The sequence below is a fragment of the Monodelphis domestica genome, chromosome 3, assembly GCF_027887165.1.
Source record: "Monodelphis domestica isolate mMonDom1 chromosome 3, mMonDom1.pri, whole genome shotgun sequence".
NCBI lineage: Eukaryota > Metazoa > Chordata > Mammalia > Didelphimorphia > Didelphidae > Monodelphis > Monodelphis domestica.
The window spans coordinates 451,572,964-451,600,618 of NC_077229.1; the positions used below are offsets into that span (position 1 = coordinate 451,572,964).

The following is a 27,655-nucleotide window of genomic DNA, read 5'->3' on the forward strand; positions in this document are numbered from 1 at the left end:
CAGACCTAGAGGGCAGGATTAGCAACCTTACCTTATTTGCTGAGCTGGGAGATCTGAATCTCTAAGGATATCACCGGAATCTGAATCCATAGGCAGAGGGCACTGAGAGCAGCTGTGTTTGTTCATTTGCTCCTGGCTGGCCCAAAGGTGGGGACTGTAGGAGAGGACACCTTGGAGCCTATAGGCATCAGGCAGGAATTTTAAGGCTTTAGCCTTAGTGCTAACAAACACGGGATTTTGGAGGCCAGGACCCTGGTTCTGTTAAGCTGCAGTGCTGAGAAAGAAGGAGTGAGGAAAGAGTATAGAACTGTGGGTGTACTTGTTGAGGGACTGAGGCCCATCAACTGTGGTCACTTCCCAGGAGAGTGGAGTCCCTGCTTGTTACCACAGGGGAAGTCAGACTGGCTGCTTGCAGTTTCATTGCAGAGCTCTGGTTGGAGCACCTGAGGTCAATCACCAAATGGAGTTGAGAAAGGAATGAGGGAGAACATCTGCCTTTGGACTATAAAAATTGAAAGAACTAGGACCCAGGAAAAAATGAGCACATACAAAAAATATCCTGAAGCCTGAGAATAATATACATCAACAAAATAGGAACCCTAGAACTCCAGGAAAAAAAAGTTAACAATTAAGTCTATTGGCCTGGTTGCTAAAATAAATAAGCAAGCAAAGGAGAAAGAATCCAACTATTGAGAGCTATTATAGGGACAGAGATCTCAGCTTAAACTCAGAGGAAAATGAAGTTAAAATATTTTCTACAAGAATAGAAAGAAATATAATAAATGGTCACATGCCCCAAAAGAGTTTTGGAAGAGCTTTAAAAAGATCTCAAAAACCAAATGAGAGAGGTAGAGGAAAAAAATAATGAAAAAAAATTAATAAAAGAAAATTATTTTAAGAATCACCCAAATGAAAAAAGAGACAAAAACTTATGGAAGAAAATAATATATTAAGAACTAGAATTGTCTCCTGAGACAAACACAGGATCTCTATGAACACAACTACAAAACACTTTCCACACAACTAAAAATAGACTTGAACAATTGGAAGAACATTAACTGCTCATGGGTAGGACGAGCCAATATAATAAAAATGACCATCCTACCCAAACTCATCTATCTATTTAGTGCCATTCCCATGGAACTTCCAAATTTTTTTTTTTACTGATTTAGAAAAAACCATAACAAAGTTCATTTGGAAGAACAAAAGATCAAGGATATCCTGGGAAATAATGAAAAAAAAAATACAAAGGAAGGGGGTCTTGCAGTCTCAGATCTCAGACTATATTATAAAGCAGCGGTCATCAAAACAATTTGGTACTGGCTAAGAGACAGAAAGGAGGATCAGTGGCATAGACTGGGGGCAAGCAACCTCAGCAAGACAGTATATGACAAACCCAAAGATCCCAGCTTTTGGGACAAAAATCCACTATTTCATAAAAACTGCTGGGAAAATTGGAGGACAGTGTGGGAAAGATTAGGCTTAGATCAACACCTCACACCCTACACCAAGATAAATTCAAAATGGGTGAATGACTTGAACATAAAGAAGGAAACTATAAGAAAATTAGGCGAACACAGAATAGTATACATGTCAGACCTTTGGGAAGGGAAAGACTTCAAAACCAAGAAAGACTTAGAAAGAGTCACAAAATGTAAAATAAATAATTTTGACTACATCAAATTAAAAAGTTTTTGTACAAACAAAACCAATGTAACCAAAATCAGAAGGGTAGCAACAAATTGGGAAACAATCTTCATAAAAACCTCTGACAAAGGTTTAATTACTCAAATTTATAGAGAACTAAATCAATTGTAAAAAAATCAAGCCATTCTCCAATGGATAAATGGGCAAGGGACATGAACAGGCAGTTCTCAGTCAAAGAAATCAAAACTATTAATAAGCACATGAAAAAGTGCTTTACATCTCTTATAATCAGAGAGATGCAAATCAAAACAACTCTGAGGTATCACCTCACACCTAGCAGATTGGCTAACATGACAGCTATGGAAAGTAATGAATGCTGGAGGGGATGTGGCAAAGTGGGGACACTAATTCTTTGCTGGTGGAGTTGTGAATTGATCCAGCCATTCTGGAGGGCAATTTGGAACTATGCCCAAAGGGTGATAAAAGACTGTCTGCCCTTTGATTCAGCCATAGCTGGATCACTGCTGGGTTTGTACCCCAAAGAGATAATAAGGAAAAAGACTTGTACAAGAATATTCATAGCTGCACTCTTTGTGGTGGGCAAAAATTGGAAAACGGGGGTGGGGGGGGTGGGGATGGATGGGGGGGGTTGCCCATCAATTGGGGAATGGCTGAACAAACTGTGGTATATGTTGGTGATGAAATACTATTGTGCTAAAAGGAATAATAAAGTAGAGGAATTCCATGGAGACTGAAACAACCTTCAGGAAGTGATGCAGAGTGAAAGGAGCAGAACCAGGAAAACATTATACACAGAGACTGATACATTGTGATACAATCGAACGTAATGGACTTCTCCATTAGTGGCAAAGCAATGTCCCTGAACAATCTGCAGGGATCTAAAAAATACTATACACAAGCAGAGGATAAACTGTGGGAGTAAAAACACCAATGAAAAGCAACTGCTTGACTACAGGGGTTGAGGGGATATGATGGAGGAGAGACTCTAAATGAACACTCTAATGCAAATACCAACAACAGGGAAATGGGTTCGAGTCAAGAACACATGTGATAACCAGTGGAATCCTGCGTCGGCTATGGGAGAGGGAAAGGTGGGGGGGGGCGGGGAGGAAAAGAAAATGATCTTTGTTTCCAGTGAATAATGTTTGGAAATGACCAAATAAAATAATGTTTAAAATTAAAAAAAAATAGAATTGGATAAAGAGAAGCTAATGATATCTTAAGACAATAAGAAATAATAAAGCAAAATCAAAAGGATGAAATAATAGAACTGAATATGAAACATCATAAAAACAACTGATCTGGAAAATATATCAAGGAGAGACAATATCAGAATAGTTGGACTCCTGGAAAGTTACAATTAAAAAAAAAATTAGACACTATGCTGCAAGAAATTGTCAAGGAAAACTGCCCAGAAATTTTAGAAACAGGGTAAAATAGAAATGGAAAGAATCCACTCATCACCACCTCAAAGAGATCCAAAGATGAAAAGGCATGGGAGCATTGTTGCTAAGTTCTATAGCCCCCAGGTTAAGAGAAAAATACTATAAGCAACAAGGAAAAAAAACAATTCAAATACTGTGGAGTAACAGATAGAATAGCACAGTACTTAGCAGCCACTACACTAAAAGAACTCAGGACATCGAGCACATGGATATCTAGCAATGATAAGCATAATTATAAAAGGTAAAAAAAAATGTATATTTAATGAACTAAAAGAGTTTCAACTAGCATGAAATGGGGAAAAACCTAGAATGCAGCTGAAAAAAATTGATCTAGTGGAGTCAATGGAAATGCAAAGTAACTATGACATTGAATCTAATGGGATGAATTTAGACATGCAAATAAAATGGATAGCAGAAAGAATAAAAAAAAACAGGACCTGACAATGTGGTGTTTAGAAGAAACACTGAAAATGAGAGCCAAACATACAGTAAAGGTGAGGGGCTGGAGCAGAATATACTATGCCTCAGCTGATAAAGAGAAGGGAGGGGTATCAGCCATGATCTCTGACAGAGATGAGGCTAAAATGGATATAATTGGAAGAAATGACCAGGATAATTATATTATCTTGGCAGGAGTCACTATGGATTACTAAATATTATCAGTATTAGATCTATATACCCTAAGTGTTAAAGGAAAAATTAAATGAGATACAGATAGAAATAGATAACAAAATATTAATAGTGTCAGACTTTAATGTTCCCCTCTCTAACCAAAAAATAAATAAGAAGTTAAGGAGAAGAATAGAAGCTAAGATGAGATAAATAAGATAGATATCTGTAGAGCCCACACACATTTGCATGATCTAAGCCTAAGCATACACATAATGGCTTAGAAAAAATATGCTGCAAAAGTCTTACCATTACACTCATCATACTATGTAAATAATTCTGCATCCCTGAAAGTCTGTGACACTGGAGCAGAAGTTCCACTGGGTATGATCAAGCTGGAAAGACTTGTTTTGGAAAGACTATGGTCTTGGCAACAGATTGTGTCTGCTGCCTAAGGACCAGTCTAGCAAAGTATGTTAACTGAGAACCAGACAAGTTAAAGTGATCAAATTAAATGCTGATAGGAACATGGAAAAATAGGCTTAATATTACATTGTTATAGCAGTTGGGATTTTTGTTTCCTTGGGGTAGGCCATAAGGGCATTATTGAAAAAAAAAAAGTAATAAAGCTATATGAAAATACTCATGGAAACTTTGCTTATTATGACAAATGATAAAATAATTTGAAATAATACAAATGCATTGAGTAAGAGAAATGTGATATTTGAATGTAATGAATTGTATTATGTCATTGAAATGACAAATATTGGAAATTTAAAGAAAATAAGGGCATTATATGAAGAGATAAAAAGAGAAGAAACATAAGAATAATATATATCATCATTACATTTTAAAAAATAGCCACAAATTGCTTGTTGACTATTGGAGGGGGTTGGGAGGAGGGAAGGGAAAGAACATGAATCATGTAAAGATGGAAAAAGATTCTAAATTAATTAATTTAATTTAAAAAAAAGAAAATGTAGGATGGCATTGGATAATGTGTTCTGAAAGGTAATGGGAGTTCAGAATAAAACACAGGGTAACCTACCCTACAAATCTGAGCTTAACTATAAAGAAAATAAGACTTGTTTCATTTTAAAAAATAGCCACAAAATGAAAAGAAAAATGTACCCAAGAAAAACAAATCCAAAGGGAACTCAAAAGCAGAGGATATTTATGTTATAATACATATGTAATTTATATATTTTTAAAGAAATTGTAAATAATCCCCCATTGACAAATAGTCATGGGATATAAATAGGCAGTTCTCAAAAGAAGAAATCAAAACTATCAATAATCACATGAAAAAGTGTTCTAAATCCCTTCTGATTAGAGAAATGCAAATCAAAGCAATTTTGAGGTACCACATTACACAGAGCAAATTGGTCAATATGGCAGCAAAAGAAAGTAATAAATGTTAGAGGGGTTGTGGCAAAATTGGGACACCAATACATTTCTTGTGGAGTTGTGAATTAATCCCACCATTCTGGAAGGCAATTTGGAACTATGCACAAAGGGCTTTAAAAGAATGCCTACCCTTTGACCCAGCAGTACCACTCCTGGATTTGTACTCCAAAGAGATAATAAGGAAAAAAACATATACAAAAATATTTATAGCTGCACCCATTGTGGTCGCAAAAAAACTGGAAAATGAGAGGGTGTCCATCAATTAAGGAATGGCTCAATAAATTGTGGTATATGTTGGTGATGGAATATTATTGTGCTCAAAGGAATAAAGAACTGAGGGAATTCAATGTGAACTGGGAAGACCTCCCGGAACTGATGCAGAATGAAATGAGCAGAACCAGGAGAACGTTATACACATTATGGCACAATAGAATGTAATGGACTTCTTTACGAGCAGCAATGCAATGACTCGGGACAATTCAGAGGAACTTATAAGAAAGAACACTATCCACATCCAGAGAAAGAACTGTGGGAGTAGAAATGCAGAAAGAAAACATATGATCGATAACATGGTTCAATGGGGATATGATTAGGGTTTTGGCTTTAAAAGATTATTCTATTGCCAATGTGAATAATATGAATATAGGTTTTGAACAATGATACATGTATAACCCAGTGGAATTGCTTGTCAGCTTTGGGAAGGGGGAGGGAAGAAGGATGGGAAAAACCATGAACCATATAAACATGGAAAAATATTCTAAATAAGTAAATTTTAAAAAATCTATAAATAATATGGAATTTGTTGTCTTGCACTTAATTTTTTTTATGCATGCGATTAGTTAAATGTTTTTTGTTGGTGGTGGTAGTGTTTAATATAAATAACTAACATAAAAAACCCAGAGAAACAAATATCTAATTTATCAAACAAGATGTTTAAATAAGTAATTAAAAGGAACTGAATTGAAGTGTCTTACATTCTAACAGAGGGATGAGACAAGACAGAATCCAAATGTCTTTAATGGTCACAGAAAGAGTTGATCAAAACAGACAGAGGAACTGGAGATGGTCAGTTTTGATGATCTTAAGGGAAGAAAGAAAATGGAAGGAAAAGGGAAGGCATGAAGACAAGAAATAAGGAAGAAGGAGTGAAACTCATTATTACTCATAACTGGGGTGCAGTGAGTTTCACATAAATCTATCTTTTATGCTAACCAGACAAAACTGACTGAATGGTCTGGGTTCACAACAGTAACACAAAGGATTTACTTGGCCATGAAAAGTTACCACTGGTGCACATGGGAGGCAAAGCCTACAAAGGCCTGCTTATATTTATCTTTCCAGCAAGCTCAAGAGGAGCCAGAGAGTCTAAGCCAGATGATTCTTTTGTGTCACTCTGCTTATGGCTATTCTCAATCACATATCCATTGCTAAGATTGGGTAGTGCAAATGTTCTTAATCTAGGGTCTCTGAATGTATTTAAATTTTTTGATAAATGTATTGGTCATAAACAATAGCTATAATTGATATCCTTTGTAATCCTATGTGTTTTATTTTATGCACTTAAAACATGAATTCTGAGAAGAGTTATGTAGGCTTCATCAGACTGCCAAAGGGAGCCATGAAACAGAAAAGATTAAGAATCCTCTGAGTAAGAGGGATTGCATTAATGGCTTGGCTCTGAACATCTCTGATGATAATCATTGAGCTTTAACTAAGTGCCTATATGTGCCAAATACAACATGAGGCTCTGGGGATTCAAGTCAAGTTTTATTCTAAACAATCCGCGCTCTTTTTCAAATAGCCACCAGTATTATTTTTCTTATTTGAAAATTTTATTTAATTAATTAATTTAGAATATTTTTCCATGGTTACAAGATTCTTGTTCTTTCCCTCTCCTACCCCCATTTCCCTCCCATAGCTGACACACAATTCCACTGGGTTTTACATGTGTCATTGATCAAGAACTATTCCCATATTATTGATATTTGCACTAGTGTGATCATTTAAAGTCTACATACCCAATCATATCTCCATCAAACCATTCTCTACTAGCAGAAGTCCACTACATTCGATTGTACCACAGTGTATCAGTCTCTGTGTACAGTGTTTTCCTGGTTCTGCTCCTCTCACTCTGCATCAATTCCTGGAGGTCATTCCAGTTCCCATGGAATCCATCCAGTTCATTATTCTAAAGCAGTTTTCTTCTCCTTTTTTTTCTTTTTAAACATTATTTTTATTTGGTCAATTTCAAACATTATTCCTTCGATACAAAAATCATTTTCTTTTCCTCCCTCCCCTCCTGCTACCCCTCCCATAGCCAACACGCGATTCCACTGGGTATCACATGCGTTCTTGATGTGAACCCATTTCCATGTTGTTGGCGTTTGCATTAGGATGTTCATTTAGAGTCTCCATCCCCAACCATATCCCCTCAGCCTCTGTAGTCAAGCAGTTGTTTTTCTTCTGTGTTTCTACTCCCACAGTTTTTCCTCTGAATGTGGATAGTGGTTTTTCTCATAGATTCCTCCAAGTAGTTCAGGGTCACTGCATTGCCACCAGTGGAGAAGTCCATTACATTTGATTGTACCACAATGTATCAGTCTCTGTGTACAGTGTTCTCCTGGTTCTTCTCCTTTTGCTCTGCATCACTTCCTGGAGGTTGTTCCAGTCCCCATGGAGTTCCTCCACTTTATTATTCCTTTTAGCACAATAGTGCTCAATCACCAACATATACCACAGTTTGTTCAGCCATTCCCCAATTGTAGGGCATTCCCTCATATTCCAGTTTTTTTTTTTTTTGCCACCACAAAGAACGCAGCTATAAATATTCTGGTAGATGTCTTTTTCCTTATTATCTCTTTGGGGTACAAACCCAGCAGTGCTATGGCTGGGTCAAAAGGTAGGCAGTCTTTTATCGCCCTTTGGGCATAGTTCCAAATTGACCTCCAGAATGGTTGGATCAATTCACAACTCAACCAGCAATGCATTAATGTCCCTACTTTGCCACATCACCTCCAACATTCATTACTTTCCATTGCTGTCATGTTAGGCAATCTGCTAGGTGTGAGGTGATACCTCAGAGTTGTTTTGTTTTATAAGAGATTTAGAGCACTTTTTCATGTGCTTATTAATGGTTTTAATTTCTTTGACTGAGAACTGCCTGTTCATGTCCCTTGCCCATTTATCAATTGGAGAATGGCTTGATTTTTTTTACAATTGATTTAGCTCTTTGTAAATTAGAGTAATTAGACCTTTGTCAGAGGTTTTTGTTATGAAGATTGTTTCCCAGTTTGTTGTTTCCCTTCTGATTTTGGTTACATTGGTTTTGTTTGTACAGAAACTTTTTAAATTTGATGTAGTCAAACTTATTTATTTTACATTTTGTGACTCTTTCTAAGTCTTGCTTGGTATTAAAATATTTCCCTTCCCAAAGGTCTGACATGTATACTATTCTGTGTTCACATAATTTACTTATTGTTTCTTTCTTTGCGTTCAAGTCGTTCACCCATTCTGAGTTTATCTTGGTGTAGGGTGTGAGGTGTTGATCCAAACCTAATCTCTCCCACACTGTCTTCCAATTTTCCCAGCAGTTTTTATCAAATAGTAGATTTTTGTCCCAAAAGCTGGGGTCTTTGGGTTTGTCATAGACTGTCTTACTGAGGTTACTTACCCCAAGTCTATTCCACTGATCCCCCTTTCTGTCTCTTAGCCAGTACCAAATTGTTTTGATGACCACTGCTTTATAGTATAGTTTGAGATCTGGGACTGCAAGTCCTCCTTCCTTCACATTTTTTTTTCATTATTTCCCTGGATATTCTTGATCTTTTGTTCTTCCAAATGAACTTTGTTATGGTTTTTTTCTAATTCAGTAAAACAGTTTTTGGAAGTTCAATGGGTATGGCACTAAATAGATAGATAAGTTTGGATAGGATGGTCATTTTTATTATGTTAGCTCGTCCTACCCATGAGCAGTTAATCACCAGTAATTCTTAAGATGAGGTTTTATGACAAGTACATCTAACTTCTTGGTGCCATGTTAGCAATCAGTTCCTGAAGAGATAATATGTCACACAGGTATTTACAGGATCAGCAGAACAGACATTTTTTTCTATTAATAGTTTGATAACAATAATTTCTAACTAATATAATGTCTTCAGTAATCTCTTCTTGTGGTCTTCCAATATCTTGCCAAATGTAATAAGTTCATGAAAAGAAATGGACACTCACCGAATTTTTTTTATACTTAGTCATCTTTTCCATGGATCACTTTTGTGCATTGTTAGTAAAGATGTATAAATATCCAAATAAAAAGTTACACCAAAAACTGTGATGCTAGACAAGCTCCCAATATGTTGCCCATGCATTTGAGCCTGATCTTGGACACAGACTAAATTAATTTTGAAAGCCTCTTTCTCATAATAATCTCTATAATTCATAATTTGACCCAGGTTCTTCTCTAGGAACATCAAAATCCATACAGTTCTTTCAAAGGGCCTTTAGCTCTCTTGTAAAGAAACAGGATAATGCGTAATATTAAGAACATGCTTATCTAAGGAATAATTAACTCAGGAAAGTTTCTTATCTAAACCCATTACAGAGCAATTTCTGAGCCCTTTCTGGTAAACCCCATTTCCCATCCAAGGAATTGAACTTCCAGACCCCAGAAATCACAGAACCACTTGTGAAGTCCTTATAATCATGAGCTGAATCACAGTTCCTGAGGCAAATAAAGGTTTAGCATTTCCATTCAGTCACTGGTGAGTCAGCCATGGTTTCTGCAATAGTTCCTTCCTTCTGGTTAGACTTAGCCTCACTCCCACACTCTCCACACATAGCTCTCCATCTGCCACACAGGCACTCATTTTCTCCCACACAGCATCTCAAACCATTTCAGTTTGCACCAAGTCTCATTCCAGCATGGCTGCCATTATAGACTATTTGTATTTTTTTTAAAATTTATTTAATTAGTCAATTTAGAACATTTTTCCTTGGTTACAAGAATCATGTTCTTTCTCTCCCCTCCGTCCTTCCCCTCCCATAGCCTATGTGCAATTCCACTGGGTTTTACATGTGTCATTGATCAAAGCCTATTTCCATATTATTAATGTTTGCACTAGGGTGATCATTTAGAGTCTGTATACCCATCGAACCATGTCATCAAGCAGTTGTTTTTCTTCTGTGTTTCTACTCCCACAGTTTTTTCTCTGAATGTGGATAGTGTACTTTCTCATAGATCACTCTGAATTGTTCTGTATTGCTACTAGTAGAGAAGTCCATTACATTCAATTGTGCCACAGTGTATCAGTCTCTGTGTACAACCTTCTCCTGGTTCTGCTCCTTTCACTCTGCATCACTTCCTGGAGGTTGTTCCAGTTGTTCCAGAACATGGAATTCCTCCAGTTCATTATTCCTTTGAGCACAATAGTATTCCATTACCAACACATACCACAAATTGTTCAGCCATTCCCCAATTGAAGGGCATCTCCTCATTTTCCAAATTTTTGCCACCACAAAGAGTGCAGCTATAAATATTCTTATACAAGTCTTTTTCCTTATTATTTCTTTGGGGTATAAACCTAGCAGTGCTATGGCTGTATCAAAGGGCAGACAGTGCCTTTGGGCATAGTTCCAAATTGCCCTCCAGAATGGTTGGATCAATTCACAACTCCACCAGCAATGCATTAATGTCCCAATTTTGCCATATCCCCTCCAACATTCATTACTTTCCTTTGCTGTCATGTTAGGCAATCTGCTAGGTGTGAGGTGATACCTCAGAGTTGTTTTGATTTGTATTCTCTGATTATAAGAGATTTAGAACACTTTTTCATGTGCTTATTAACAGTTTTGATTTCTTTATCTGAAAATTGCCTATTCATGTCCCTTGCCCATTTGTCAAATAGGGAATGGCTTGATTTTTTTGTACAATTGATTTAGCTCTTTATAAATCTGAATTAATTAGACCTTTGTCATAGGTTTTTGTTATGAAGATTTTCCCCCCCAATTTGTTGCTTCCCTTCTAATTTTTTTTTGTACAAAACCTTTTTAATTTAATGTAATCAAAATTATTTATATTATATTTTGTAATTTTTTCTAACTCTTGCTTGATCTTAAAATCTTTCTTTTCCCAAAGGTCTGACAAGTATACTATTCTGTGTTCACCTAATTTACTTATAGTTTCCTTCTTTATATTAAAGTCATTCACCCATTCTGAGTTTATCTTGGTGTAGGGTGTGAGATGTTGATCCAAAACCAATCTCTCCCACACTGTCTTCCAATTTTCCCAGCAGGTTTTGTCAAATAGTGGGTTTTTGTCCCAATCTTTGTGTTTATCATAGACTGTCTTGCTGAGGTCACTTACCCCAAGTCTATTCCACTAATCCACATTTCTGTCTCTTAGCCAGTACCATATTGTTTTGATGACCACTGCTTTGTAGTATAGTTTGAGATCTAGTACTGTGAGGCCACCTTCCTTCACATTTTTCCCCATTATTTCCCTTGATATCCTTGATCTTGTGTTCTTCCAAATGAACTTTGTTATGGTTTTTTCTAATTCAGTAAAAAAGTTTCTTGGTAGTTCAATGGTTATGGCACTAAATAAGTAAATAAGTTTGGGTAGTATTGCCATTTCTTTGTGTTAGTTCGTCCAAAGTATGTGCAATTAATGTTTTTGCAGTTATTTAGATCTAGTTTTAATTGTGTGGAAACTGTTTTGTAGTTGTGTTCATATAGTTCCTGAGTTTGTCTTGGCAGATAGATTCATAAATATTTTATATTGACTAGGGTGATTTTAACTGGAATTTTTCTTTCTAATTCTTGCTGCTAAGATGTGTTGGAGATATATAAAAGTGCTGATGACTTATGTAGGTTTAGTTTGTATTCTGCAACTTTGCTAAAGTTGTTGATGATTTCTACTCACTTTTTAGTTGATTCTCTAGGATTCTTTAAGTAGACCATCATGTCATCTGCAAAGAGTGATAGTCTGATCTTCTCATTGCCAATTTTAATACCTTCATTTTCTTTTTTTTCTCTAATTGCTGCAGCTAGTGTATCTAGTACAATGTTAAATAATAGAGGTGATAATGGACATCCTTGTTTCACTCCTGATCTTATTGAGAATGCTTCTAGTTTATCCCCATTGCAGATGATGTTTGCTGATGGTTTTAGATATATATTGTTTATTATTTTTAGGAAAGGCCCTTCTCTTCCGATGCTTTCTAGTAGGAATGATTATTGTATTTTGTCAAAGGCTTTTTCTGTATCTATTGAGATTATCATGTGCTTTTTGTCCATTTACTTGTTAATATGGTCAATTATGTGAATGGTTTTCCTAATATTGAACCACCCTTGCATTCCTGGTATAAATCCCACCTGATCATAATGAATAACCCTCATCATCACTTGCTGGAGTCTTTGGCTAGTATTCTATTTAAGATTTTTGCATCTATGTTCATTAGGGAAATTGGTTTATAGTTTTCTTTCTGTTTTTGTCCTGCCTGACTTTAGAATCAGTACCATATTTGTATCATAAAAAAGAATTTGGTAGAACTCCTTCTTTGCTTATGCTGTCAAATAGTTTGTATAGTATTGGGATTAGATAGAATTCATTTGTGAATCTATGTGGTCCTGGGCAGTTTTTCTTAGGGAGTTCTTTGATGGCTTGTTCAATTTCTTTTTCTGATATGGGTTTATTTAGGTATTCTATTTCTTCTTCTGTTAATCTAGGCAGTTTATATTTTAAAAATATTCATCCATATCACCTAGGTCACCATATTTATTGCCATATAATTCAGCATAATAGTTTTTAATGATTGTCTTAATTTCCTCTTCATTAGAGGTAAGGTCTCCCTTTTCATCTTTGATACTCTTAATTTGGTTTTTTTCTTTCCTTTTTTAAATTAGATTAACCAGTACTTTGTCTATTTTATTTGTTTTTTTCAAAGTACCAGCTTCTAATCTTATTTATTAATTCAATAGTTCTTTTACTTTTGATTTTAGTAATTTATCCTTTAACTTTTAGGACCTCTAATTTAGTTTTCATCTGGGGATTTTTAATTTGTTCACTTTCTAGTTTTTTAATTTCCCTGCCCAATTCATTGATCTCTGCCCTCCCTAATTTGTTAATATATGAACTCAAGAATATAAATTTCCCCCTGAGTACTGCTTTGGCTGCATCCCATAGATTTTAAAAGGATGTCTCATGAGGCATCCCAAACCCGCGAGAAGCCACAAGATAGAAAGATAGAGGAAGGATAGAATTTCCTTCTACACCAGTGTTTTGTTTTTAATCAGTCCCCCTAATTCCCACCCTTATTTTGCTTCTCTTCCTCCCCTTTCTTATTCCCCTCTCATTTTTCTTTAGCGTCTTTTTAAACTACCTCCACACACACACACACACACACACACACACACACACACACACACACACACACTCTCCCTCCCTTGTATTACTTCCCTCCCCACTAGTTTGTTTGTTGCCCTTCTACTTCTCTATAGGGCATGAATCAATTCTCTGCCCCAATGTATCTGACTGTTCTTCCCTCTTTGAGTCAATTTCAGTGCATGGAAGAATTAAATATTTCCTGTCTCCAACCTCTTTACCCTTCCAATGTATTGGTGTTCTCCCCTACTCCCACCATACACTTCTTTATGAAATATAAATTTACCCCATTTTGTCTCATTTCCCATTTCTCTTAATATTAACTGTTTTTTACCCCTTGTTACATATATATATATATATATATATATATATATATATATATCTTGGCATTTCATCCTATACAGTTTGTCACTGTTCCCTCTAGGTATAATTTTTTTAGCTACCCAGGTGATAACAATTTTAAAGAGTTACCAATATCCTCTTTTCTTATAGGGATAAAAATCATTTTAACTTATTGGTTCCCTTAAAAAAAGTTTTGTTTTTGTGTGTCCCCCCCCCCCCCTTCTTAATTACCTTTTGGTGATTCTCTTGAGTTCTGTGTTTGGACACCAAATTTCCTGTTTAAGTCCGGTCTTTTCTTTATGAATGCTTGGAAGTCTTTTATTTTATTAAATGACCTTTTAATCTCCTTTGCCTCATTTTCAAGCTTGTTAATTTTGGCTTTCAAGACACTATTTTCTGTTTCCAAATGACTTATTCTGCTTTTAAAGTTCTTTTCCCAGTTGTCTTCTGTCTTTCTTAATTGTTTTTTGAATTGCATTTTGAGTTCTTCCAAAGCCTGTGTCCAATTTGCTGGAGTTTCTGTGTTTTTGCTTGGTGTTCCTTGGTGTTCCTCTGTTCCATTTGCTCTTCGTTCATTGCTTGGATAAAAGCTGTTGATTGTAATTTCTTTTTTCTTTTTCTGTTGTTTATTCATATTTTCCCCTTCTCTCCCCCCCTGTAATTGCCTGTAATCTTGCTCCTTTGACTATGTGCTGGATCTGTGGTTTTGGGCTATTCTGTCCTGAAGGGGCTTCTCCTCAACCCTGCTGATTGATCAGGTTAGGTTGAAGGTATTGAAGAGCCTTGATTTCAGATCTTCTCCAACTGGCAGCAGAAGCTGAAAAGGAGCTGGGCTTCCTGCCTTGTTCTCAAGGTTGTAGCCGGCAGTGGTTGCAGCCTTTGCCCTTGGAGCTTAGTCATCAAGACTCTCAGATCAGTCTGGGGGAGGGGTGTTGGATCTTGAGCTTCCCGGACCTCTGAAGGCTTCTTATCTGCCCTATTGATAAAATTAAGCCAGAGTGGAGTTGATCTGCAGAGCTGGATGTTCTCTGAGGCCAAAACTTTGAGAAGGGGGAGGGCAAGATGGAGTGTCTTGGCTGTGACTAGGCTGTCTTCTCTGTGCTTCTCCTCCAGCTGCTTCCCTGTCACTCAAGGTACTTCCTCCAAACTAGTGCCCTTGCTTGTCCAGAGATTTCATCCACCACTGGAGGCTCAGCACTGTAGATGGGGGAGGGGCCCTGGGACCTTCCTTCTTCCTTCCCCTTAAACCTGAGTGTTCTAGAATTCAGGCTTTTTAGGGGACATACCTTTTAAGTTGAGTCCAGCAGGAGGGTTCCCTAGCTCTGTCTTGTTAGATTTGGTTTTCTGTCCCCTCAAAGCATTGGAGGTCTGAACTTTTGCTGCCTCTAAGCTGCCATCTTGATTCTGTTCCTAGACTATTTGTCTTTTAAGGAAGACAACAACAACAAAACAAGCCTAGCCTACTTCAGATAATCTATTGTTCCTACAGTAGTAGTGTTTTCTTCTCCAAGAAGAATCAATGCTTGGATTCATTCTGTTTACTATATCACACATTATTTGGAAGGGCTTCCTTGGCTCTCCTTAACATTTGCAGAAGCTCCACTCCTAAACTAAACCAATTCATCTCATGAACAGGAAAGGTAAAGACTACCTTCAATGAGGAGAAAGCACTTTTTTGCCATGCCACAGGATGTCTGGGATTAGAAGTTTCATTTACTGAACACCCTTTGCAGTAGTCATTAATTAGTGTTCTTCATTATGAAAATTCTTTCAGTTACTACTGTTGTCCATTCTCTCATTTTCTATTCTAATGTTGTTGTTCAGTCTTTTCTTAGTCATGTATGACTCTTTGTCATTTGGGAATTTCTTAGTAAAGATATCTGAGTGGTTTACCTTTTCCTTTTCCAGCTCATTTTACAGATGAAGAAACTGAGGCAAACAGGGTTAATTGACTTGTTCAAGGTCACTCATCTTGTAAGTGTCTGAGGCTGGATTTGAATTTATGAAGATGAGTTCCTGACTTCACACATGGCACTCTAGTCACTGTACCCCCAATGGCTAGTAAATATTCTGGCGCTGGCTCATTCAAAATTACCATCTTCCAAATGAAAATTCTCTTTACTTGCTACATTGCCCTCTAGTTTCATCTATATTTAACCATCCCTACTTCTTAGTCTTTATTTTCTTCCAATAATGTCTTCTACTGCAACCTTGGAACTGTATTCATTTTGTATCATTAACTACCATCTTAAGTCTCTTCCTACACTATCCACATTCAGAGGAAGAACTGTGGGAGTAGAAACACAGAAGAAAAACAACTGCTTGATCACATGGGTTGATGGGGATACAATTGGGGATATAAACTCTAAACAATCACCCTAGTGCAAATATCAACAATATGGAAATAGGTCTTGGTCAATGACACATGTAAAACCCAGCAGAATTGCATGTCAGCTAGGGGAGGAGGGTAAGGGTAGGGGAAAGAAAGAACATGAATCTTATAACCATGGAAAAATATTCTAAATTAATTAATTAAATAAAAATTTCCAAATTAAAAAATAAAATAAAATTAAGTCTCGTCCTCTCATATTTTTTTCATCTTCTGATCTTATTGTTAGCCTGTTTTTCCCCCCCAGGACATGCCTTATCCTTTGACAGCATCCAAAGTGCTAGCCACCACTGCTCTTATACAGTACCATGACAAATGAAATGTAAGGAGGAATGGGCATAGTCCTTGCTCAGTAACCTCTCCCCCTTTGAAGTTCACTTGAATGTATTTAGATCCCTATGTAGATTATTGTTATTGTCATCCATAGGCTTCTGGGTCACTCTTCCCTCCCTTTTTGAGTTCAGTTGATCTGGCAAAATAGTGCCAAGACCTATCAATTTCATCTTTGCAACAATTCTTGAATATTTCCCTTTTACTCCTCTGATACTGCCACCTCTCTGTTCCAGGCCCACATCACTTCATGCTTGAATTGTTGCAATAGTTTGCTGGTGATTCTACCTGTCTCAAGTCTCTCCCCACTCCAATCTGTCCTTCATTCAGCCATCAAAGTGATTTTCTTAAAGCGTAGATCTGACTATGTCACTCTTATAGTAAATAAACTCCAGTGATTTTCTATCACCTCCAGGATCAAATACAAAATCCTTTGGCTGAATCCATTCAAAGCCTTTCCTAACCCAGCCTCCTCTTCCTTCTCAAGTCTAATTTGCTTCTGACTACTGCCTTCCTTAATGCACTCTCCTTTTTCTTATCTTCCACTCCCCTTTACTCTTATTCCCTTCTCCTCTTTCTTCTATGTTAAGTAAGAGGTTTCTACACCCAGCTGAGTCTGTGTTCAGGTTCTTTCTTCTTTGAACTAATTCTGATGAGAATGTGGTTCAAGCATTGCCTTCCACCACACTCATTTCCCCCTCCACTTAAAAGATCTTCCTTGTACACTTCTTTTTTATGTAACATTTTCCTTATTTTTCCTCTCCCTTCTCTGTTTTCTTAGTGCATCCTTTTTTCTTATCCCTTTATCTTTTTTGAAATTATCTCAACATAATCAATTTGTACCATACGCTCTGTCTTTGTATCCTTCTTCTAACTGTCCTTATAATGATAATTGTTAGAAGTTATATGGATCATCTTCACATATAGGAATGTAAAGAGTTTAACCTTATTGAATCCCTCATGATTTGTCTTTTGTGTTTACCTTTTTATACTTCTTTTGAGTCTTATATTTGAATGATAAATTTTCTATTTAGTTTTATTCTTTTCATTAGGAAGGCTCAAAACTCCTCTATTTCATTAAATGTTAATTATTCCCCTGAAGTATTATACTCAGTTTTGCTGGGTATATTATTCTTGGGTGTAATCCTAGCACCTTTAATGTGGTAGCTGCTAAAGTTTGTGTGATCCTTACTGTGGCTCCATTGTATTTATATATATATATATATATATATATATATATGTATATATATATATATATATATATATGTGTGTGTGTATATATATATACACACACATTTTCTTTCTGATTGCTTCCAATATTTTCTCCTTGACCTGGGCACTCTGGAATTTGGCCATAATATTCCTGGGAGTTTTCATTTTGGTATTTCTTTTAGGAGGTGATTTGGCAAATTCTTTCCATTTCCTTTTTACCCTCTGGAGCTAAGATGTTGGGGGTAGTTTTCTTTTAAAATTTATTTATTATAATATTATTTTATTATTATAAATGTTATTATAATTTCTTGAAATATAATGTCTAGGCTTTTTTTAAAAAATCATGATTTTAAGGTAGTCAAATAATCCTAAATAATCTCTCTTCAATCTATTTTTCAGGTCAGTTATTTTTCTGTTGAGATATTTCACCTATTCTTGTATTTTTTCATTCTTTTTATTTTATTTTTATTGTTTCTTGATATCTCAGGGAGTCATTAGCTTCTATTTGCTCAATTCTAATTTTTAAAAAAATATTTTCCTTTAGTGAGCTTTTGTACCTTCTTTCCTCTCCCCCCCTCCCAAATTTGGTCAATTCTGCTTTTTAAAATGCTTTTTTTTCTTTAATGAACTTTTATAGTTCTTTTACCAAGCTGATAAGTCTATTTTCATAATTTTCTTTCATCACTCATTTCTTTTCCCATTTTTACTCTACTACTCATTTCATTCTTGAACTCTTTCAGGAATTCTTATTTGGCTTATGTCCAAATAATGGTTTTTCTTTCAGCCTATATTCCTTGACTTTGAACTTCATATTAGAGTTGGGCTCTGCTCACCTGGGGGTGATGAGTCATTGTCTCAAGTGTCAGAGGGTTTTGGGTTTTTTTTGTGTGTGTGTGTGTGCTGCTATTTACAGATCTAGCTCTGGGAGTCTGCAAGTTTTCATTGCTTCCAACCTGGTGCAATCTGGAGAGGGTTGAAGATATGAAGAGAGCAGCAATCCTTGTCAGTGCTCTGATCTTTACCCAGGAAGGGACCCTGTTCCTCTGTAGCTGCAAGTGCTTAGTGCTCCTCTCAGTCTGGGGATGAGGTACTCTGCTCCACTGTGGCCATAAGCACTAGTGTTCCTCTCTGCTTTGGAACTTCAAGCAGGGTCCTATTCCCTTGTGACCCACCATAAACACTCCTCTATTGATGGATGGACAGATGGATGGACTTATTCAAGGCTAATAGAGGAGCAAGATTGTCAGAATAGTTCTAAAAGCTTCAAAATCAGCCATCTTTCCAAGACACATCATCAAAAAGAAGCTACTAGAGCAAAGTGGCAGAAGCAAAGTACTCTGGACTACATAGAGGAGAAAGTGAGAAGATTGAGGATTTGGGACAAAAACTGGTAGATTCATTTCCCTAGGTACTATTGGGTATACTATCAGCCCTTCATCCATAGTAGCTACTCCTGATCCCCACCTAGAAACTTGGTTATTACCCTCAATGGATAGGTACCTTTCCCTCTGCTGGTCTTGACTGCTTTAAGTTCTTGTCATTTCTTAGGGTTGAAGGAGATGACTGTTGTGCATTTTCCTTCATCTGCTGCTTCTTTGGGAAGGAAATACAAATTTGTCTCAAAGAGTCTTTGAGGGTTTTAACTATTGACAGAAGGAATATCAAACTCTTTGGGGCATGAATTGTTCCTCCTTAACTGTGATTTCACCTAACCACTCAATGCAGGTAAAGGCTGGTGTGTCTCAGAAGTGAGATTTTGAGATTTTCAGGCACCTTTAGTTAGTTCCTCTTTAGTTTGGACTGGTTCCAATAAAATTTTATTAAACAATTATCATGTATCAGTATTATCCTATGTGTTATAGTTTTGAAAGCCAGCCAGAGGTCTCTCAATGCTGAGGAGTGTTTTCTGGTTAGGTGGAGTGACTCAGGCAAATGATGAATGGGAGACAACTCAGTGCTCAGACCCTTGTGCTGAGGCATCACCAAGCTGTTCCATTTGGCTCAGGGTTTGTGTTTATTATATAGTTTAGTGAATACATGCTTTTCTGGCACACAGTCATTTTTCAACATACATGATCTTTTACATATAATTGGATATGTCACACATTAACAAATTGCTTAATCAAGATTCTATGATCATATACCATGTTGCTACAACAGAAAAATTACATGATAGAGATAAATGACATAGGCAGGGTAGCCAGAGGTTCAGTTCCCTCTGATCTGTGAGATGACCAGCTAAGAGAACCATTGTTGCTTTTGATCAGCTTTCACAATCAATCAGAATTACTTAAGAGATGGGTAACAAAACATTTTGCAGCTAGGTACAGGGTTAAAGGGTAATTTAAGACATATCAGAATCAGGTAAGTACCCTTTGCAAGAATGCAAGACTCCATAACTTATCTTAGAAATAAAAAGAGAAATTTATTAATTTGGAATTTATGTTGAATTTGACTGGGAGGTCAGTATAGATAGGACACTGCCTCCTAGAGGGGATGTGTTCTGAGTCTTTTATGCTCTTACAAAACCAGGGATAATAATGTGACCAAGGATGAGGGAATGGGAAGGGAATGGGGGGATATGTTTATCTGACAGGGATCCTGAAGACACAGGAGGTGACCCTCATAGTTTAGGGGGCAAGTAGATGTCTTAAATACAACCAGATGGTATGAAAGCATAGCCTGGAGATATATCTCTGTGTTCATTTCATCAAGGGGAAAATTCTGAGGGAAATATTTGGCTCAGGGGTCTTTCTTATCGTGAGTGTTTGATGTCCAGGTTCACCTTTTCCTCAACCCTAATAAGAACGCAAGGAAGGAAAGGAATTTTCAGGTTATAATTTGACCTGAAGCACTTCTATAATTTGGGGGTATAAAGTGAAATCCAGAGTCCCATGCCAATAATACATGCACATGTATGTACCTGATAGTACAAAGAAAGGTACAAGATAGGCTCTGTTCTCAAGAGCTCACAATCTAATGGAGAAGAAAAAATACAAACAATTATGCACTTTCGAGCTATTTTCAGGATAAACTGGAAATAACCAGCAAGGGGAAGTTACCTGAATTTAGAGTGATCAGGAAAGATTTCCTGTTTAAGGCTGGGGTTTAGCTGGGACTTGAAAGAAACCAGGAAAGCCAGAAGAATGGAGAACATTCCAAGCATAGGGGACATTCAGTGAAAATGTCAGCAGTTAATGTCTTGTATAAGGAAAAAGGGAAAATTACTGGTGTGTATGTGGAGGAATTAGGTATAAGAAAACTGGAAAGATAATAGGGGGCTATGCTATGAAAGGCTTCAGATGCCAAATAGAGAGTTTTATATTTGATTCTGCAGGCAATAGGTAATTACTGAAGTTTATTAAATGGGGGACAGGAGATACAGTCAGACTTGTAGTTTAGGAAGATCACTCTGACAACTGAATGGAGAATGTATTTTAGAGTGTAGAGACCTGTGGCAAAGAGATCAATCAGCAGGCTATTGCAATAGACCAGGCATGAGAAGATGAGGGCCTGTGCTGGGGTAGAGGAGAGAATATGAGAGGAGAGAAGGAGGTAATATCAACAGTACTTGGCAAGAGATGGTCTCCCCAGTCTCTTCCTTTCCCAGGGTGCCAGAATTCCTATTTAGGGGTATGCATATCTGAATCTCTATCTCCATCTGTCTGTATCTGTGATTAGACTCAGAATTAATTGTTCCATGAAACTATCTAAACATTTTAAATTACTACAACAATTTTTTTCTTTTTTTGAAAATTTTATTTAATTAGTCAATTTAGAATATTTTTCCTTGGTTACGAGAATCACATTATTTCCCTCCCCTTCCCACACCCTCTCCCTTAGCCAACAGACAATTCCATTGGATTTTGCATGTGTCCTAGATCAGAACCTATTTCCATGTTGTTGATGTTTACACTAGGATGTTCATTTAGAGTCTACATCCCCAACCATATCCCCTCGACCCATGTATTCAAGCAGTTGTTTTTCTTCTGTGTTTCTGCTCCCACAGTTCTTTCTCTAGATGTGGATAGTGTTCTTTCTCGTAGATCCCTCAGAATTGTCCTGGATTATTACATTGCTGCTAGTAGAGAAGTCCATTACATTCGATTGTACCACAGGGTATCAGTTTCTGTGTACAATGTTCTCCTGGTTCTGCTCCTTTCGCTCTGCATCACTTCCTGGAGGTTGTTCCAGTCTCCATGGAATTCCTTCACTTTATAATTCCTTTGAGCACAAGAGTATTCCATAACCAACATATACCACAATTTGTTCAGCCATTCCCCAATTGAAGGGCATCCCCTTGTTTTCCATTTTTTTTTTTGCTACCACAAAGAGTGCAGCTATGAATATTCTTGTACAAGTCATTTTCCTTATTATCTCTTTGGGGCACAAACCCAGCAGTGCTATGGCTGGATCAAAGGGCAGACATTCTTTTGTCGCCCTTTGGGCATAGTTCCAAATTGCCCTCCAGAATGGTTGGATCAGTTCACTCCACCAGCAATGAATTAATGTCCCGACTTTGCCACATCCCCTCCAGTATTCATTACTTTCCTTTGCTGTCATGTTAGCCAGTCTGCTAAGTGTGAGGTGATACCTCAGAGTTACAACAAAATTTTCTAATTGTCCTCCCCTTAGAAATATTTAACATAGAGTGAATGTCAGTTCAGGTAAAATGAACTGTTAAACAAGGCACATAATTGCATTACAAACGGTACACCAGTGCCACCTTATGGCTAAATATGGTAACTTCAGGACAGGAAGTGACTTGACAAAACCGGAATGCAGATTTGGATGATTAAAGAGGACCCATGCTAATATAAAGATAGTTGTGCATGCTGATCTTGTCCAAAGCTAGGATAGATCCCTTCTTGTTCAGTTGTAGCTAACTCTTTGTGATCTCATTTGAGCTTTTCTTGGCAAAGATCACAGTGGTTTTCTATTTCTTTCTCAGTTCATTTTGCAGATGAGGAATTGGGGCAAATGGGATTAAATGACTTGCCCAGGGTCAGACTCTAGGCCTAGCATTCTATCCATTGTTCTTCCCCTAATATTTGGTAGGCAGTTTACAAAAAAGTATTCCTCCTGAGAAATCCCTCAGAAATGTTTACAACGTTATTATTTACTTCAGTTCAGTGTAACAAACATTTATGTATAAGGCACTGTGCTAGGTGCTGGAAATTAAAAAAAAAGCAGGAAGCAAGGAATTTGTGTTCTATTGGAGGATATAAACTATTTAGGAGGTAAGGAGACATTTATTATCAATTAATCAGTCAAATTATACCACTTCTAGATTACCTCTTGCTCAGATTATTATCATTCAATGATATCTCCTTTGAAATTCACTCTATTATTCTATAGAAGTCCTGGTAGCTGTTGTCTATTGACCTCCAACGTTATTCTTTTATTTAGGAGAGCAATCACCTCTTCCACTGTTCCTTGATTCTTGCCCTTATTTTAAGGAACCTTCCATATGCAGATTGATATTCCCACAAACCCACCCAAATTTCCCAATCACTTAAGCTCCTCACAGTTCCTTGATCTGTTCTGTCACTCTATATCACTCTCAAGAGTACCTGACTAATTATCTGTTTTTAGCAAAAATGATATTTAGTCTGTGACTTGGCAGATTGAAGTTCACTGATATATGGTATTCTCCCACCTGGGATAAAACTTGCCCAGACAAAAAAGTTTTACAATCCTTATGATAGATGCAAAATCCTGATTGCTACAGATGTACTTGGCATGGATCTGAATTTGAGTATAAAGAGTTTCATTTTAACTGTATCTTAAAGGGGATGGAAATGGAGTCAATTATTACATCTGCAGATTTCTAGCAGAGCTGATAGATTCAGCTCCAAGTTTAAATGGAAGAGAGGTTACTACTATTTATCCTGAAATCTTGAAATTATTTAAGAAAATTTTGAATAAGTCTGTGAAACCTATAGAAGTAATTGGTCTTCATTCTACTGCTGATCAGATTGAAATATCACATGCCATCTCCCAAACATCGCTCTTGACAAACCTTCTTAATGTTTTTGTAGGTCTTTCCCAAGGTGATGGGCAGTATTTTGTCTGTAACATGAACAGTTTTAGTTCTCAACAGACTGATCTGGCATAATCTGCTCGCTTCCAGGTAAGGTATATGTTCTACACAGCACTCATCAACAAGAAATGGTTGTTTGATCTTCACTGTTACAGTAATAGAGGTGATACAGTTAGAATGAACTCTTTATATTTGCCTGGTTATGCTGGAATGCCAAATGGCCATTAGAATCACCAAAAAATGTTAATCACTTTATGGAACTTGAGACCATCCAAGTCATTCTACTGGTGACTTAGGTATCTGTTTGTAGACATGCTTTCTAATATCAATCTTATCTGAGATTTATAGAAGGAACTGGAAGGCACCATCCAAAAGGTCATGCACAGCATCACTAGACTGATTGGCACGGTAGAATCATGGCAAATGTTGCACTTGGGCAGTTCTCCAGCAGGGAAATAAGGCCAGCTGCCTAGTACTGAAAAATATACCCTCCTGAGAAGTGACAGCAGTCAAAGCTGCTGCTGCCATGATGGAAAGTTGCACTTCAAAATCCCTGGCTTACAAGATTGTGCAGTATGAGTAGCTTGTTTCACACATGCTGAAAAAGGAGTAAAATGACAGATGGATAAGGAAAGGGCCAGGACAGAAGTTAGGACCCATTCAGAAAGAATGAGGACAGGGGGAAAGCCCCCTTATACTGATTAGACTTTTACTTATAAAATAAAAATAGTACCTGTCTTGAAATTCATTTTTCTGGTATGCTTTTGATATCTGTTCCTGTCCTATTGGCTCTTTTCCATTTGGTCCTAGAATTGTGTAAATGATTTCCAGAGTAAAGTGTGGTCACTGAAGCTGACTGAGTAATTGGAGAAATTGTTCCTTTTAAACCTTAATGTTATCTCGAATCATGAGACTTTTTCAAAGAAATGGAAATATGTATTTCATTCATTCAATATTTGGAATATTGTTGTTAGGTAGACTATTCTCACTTCTCTCTGCATCAACTAATGCAGGTCTTCCCAGGTTTCCCTGGGGTTATCCTTTTTGTCATTTCTTGTGACCTAGTGACATGTTCTATTCTCTTCATGTACTATATAGCTTGTTCAACTGTTTCTCCGTTAATGGATACTTGGTTTCTTTTTTAAAATTTTATATTTTTCCAGGTTACATGAAGATGCAATTTTAATAATTTTTCTGACATTTTTAAAATCTGTGTCCTCTCTTTCACTCTATTTCCTCTTCCTGAGAGAGGGCAGGTAATATAATATAGGCTGTATATGTGCTATGATGCAATATACATTTTTAAAGATACATATGACTTAGATTAGAGAAGAATTCATGAAGTAAACAAAGTGAAGAATGGTATGCTTCAATCTCTATTCAGACTCCATCAGTTCCTTCTATGGAAGTGGATAACTTTTTTCATTATGAGTCCCCCAGGATTATCTTGCATCCTTGCATTCTGATAATAGTTAAGTCATTCACAGTTGATTAATTATTATTGTTGGGTACAACATTCTCCTGTTTCTGTTCACTTAATTTTGTATTACTTCATATAAGTTTTTTTGTGATCATCCTGTTTGGTATATCTTATGCTGCAATGGTATTCTTACAATAAGAAACCACAATTTGTTCAGTCATTTCCCAATTGCTGGAAATTCCTTCAGTTACCAATTTTTTATCCCTAAAGAGTTGCTATAAATATTTTTGTACAGGTAGGTTCTTTCCCCTTATCTTTGTTCTCTTTGGGATATAGACCTTGTAGTGGTATTGCTGGATCAAAGGGTATGCACACTTTTTCGGCCCTTTCGGCATGGTTCCAAATTGTTCTCCAGAATGGTTGTATCAGTTCACAGTCCCACTAACAGTATATTATTATCCCAAATTTTCCACATCCTCTCCAATACTTATAATTTTCTTTCTTTGTCATGTTAGCCAGTCTGCTAGGTGTGAGGTTTTAATTTGCATTTCTTTAATTAATAGTGATTTGGAACATTTTTATACACTTAAAGATATTTTTAATTTCTTCATTTAAGAACTGCCTATTCATATCCTTTGGTCATTTGTCAATTGGGAAATAACTTGTATTCTTCTAAATTTGACTCCGTTTTCTATATATTTGAGAGATGAGGCATTTGTCAGAGACACACCATAAAAATTTTTCCTAGTTTGTTGTTTCCCATTTAATCTGGGTTGTATTCCTTTTGCTTGTGCAAAAAACTTTAATGTGACCAAATTTCTCTATTTTACATCTCATAATATACTCTGTGTTTTGTATGGTCATAAATTTTTCCCTTACCATAAGTCTGACAGGTAAACTATTTTGTGCTTATTCATTATTTCTAAATCATGTGTCTATTTTGACTTTACCTTGGTACATGGCACAAGGTGTTGGTCCATGTTTCATTTCTGTCATATTGTTTTCTATTTTCTCAGTAATTTTTGTTGAATAATGAATTCTTTCAAATGCTTGGATTTTTTACTTTGTCAAACACTAGGTTACTATGATCATATACTATTACATGCTGAGTGTCTGTTACCCTGGTTTCTTCTTTTTTTGCTCCAGACTATAGGAATTACTGCTGTGGATGTAGATTAGATTTAGATCAACACCTCACTCCCTAAACCAAGATAAATTCAGAATGGGCAAATGACTTAAATATAAAGAAGGAAATTATAATAAATTAGGTAAACTTAGAATAGTATACCTATGGGAAAGGAAAGAATTTAAGACCAAACGAGGTGGAGAACATTACAAAATGTAAAATGAATAATTTGATTACATTAAATTAAAAGGGTTTTGTACAAATAAAACCAATGCAACTAAAATTAGAAGGGAAGCAACAAATTGGGAAAAAAATTATTATAACCAAAACTCTGACAAAGCTCTAATTTCTCAAATTTATATGGAACTAAGTCAAATGTACAAGAAATCAAGTCATTCCCTAATGACAAATGGTCTGGGGACATGAACAGGAAGTTTTCAGATAAAGAAATAAAAACTATCAATAATCACATGAAAAAGTGTTCTAAATCCTTCCTGATTAGAGAAATGCAAATCAAAACAATGCTGAGGTACTACCTTGCTCCTTGCAGATTGGCTAATATGGCAATAAAGGAAAATAATAAATGTTGGAGGGAATGAGGCAAAATTGGAACACTAATATACTGCTAGTAGAGCTGTGAATTGATCCAAGGAATCATTCTGGAAGGCAATTTGGAATTTTTCCCAAAAGGCTTTAAAAGAATGTATGCCCTTTGATTCAACAATACCACTACAAAGTTTGTGCCCAAAAGAGATAATAATGAAAAATGTTTGTACAAAAATATTCATAGCTGTGCTCTTTGTGGTAGCAAAAAATTGGAAAATGAGAGGGTATCCCTCAATTGGGGAATGGCTGAACAAATTGTATAGCATGGTGATGGAATACTATTGTGCTGTAAGGAACGATGAACTGGAGGATTTCTATATGAACCTGAAGAACCTCCAGGAACTGATGCAGAGTGAAATGAGCAGAACCAAGAGAACATTGTACACAGAGAATGAAACATTGTGGAACAATCCACTGTAATGGACTTTGCTACTATAAGACAATACCAAGAGTCTTATGAGAAAGAATGCTATCCACATAGAAAGAACTGTGGGAGTAGAAATGCAGAAGAAAAAACAAATAACTTATCATTTGTTTATATGGACATGTGAATGGGGTTTTTGGTTTTAAAAGATTGCTTTATTGCAAAAATGAATAATATGGAAATTATCTGGGAGGGAGAAGGGAAGAGGGGACAGAAAGAAAATGAATTATGTAAACATGGAAAATATTTTTATAATA

General features: G+C 36.5%; 1 protein-coding gene across 1 annotated transcript in view; it reads left to right on the forward strand.

Annotated features, from left to right (window-relative positions):
- The first annotated feature begins 23,893 nt into the window (after positions 1–23,893).
- The window catches only part of NNT (nicotinamide nucleotide transhydrogenase), a 108,449-nt gene continuing 104,687 nt past the window's right edge, over positions 23,894–27,655 (forward strand). Inside the window, exon 1 of the mRNA XM_056824590.1 lies at positions 23,894–23,912. The gene's annotated coding sequence lies outside the window, so the exon portion shown is untranslated. The remainder of the gene's footprint in view (positions 23,913–27,655) is intronic.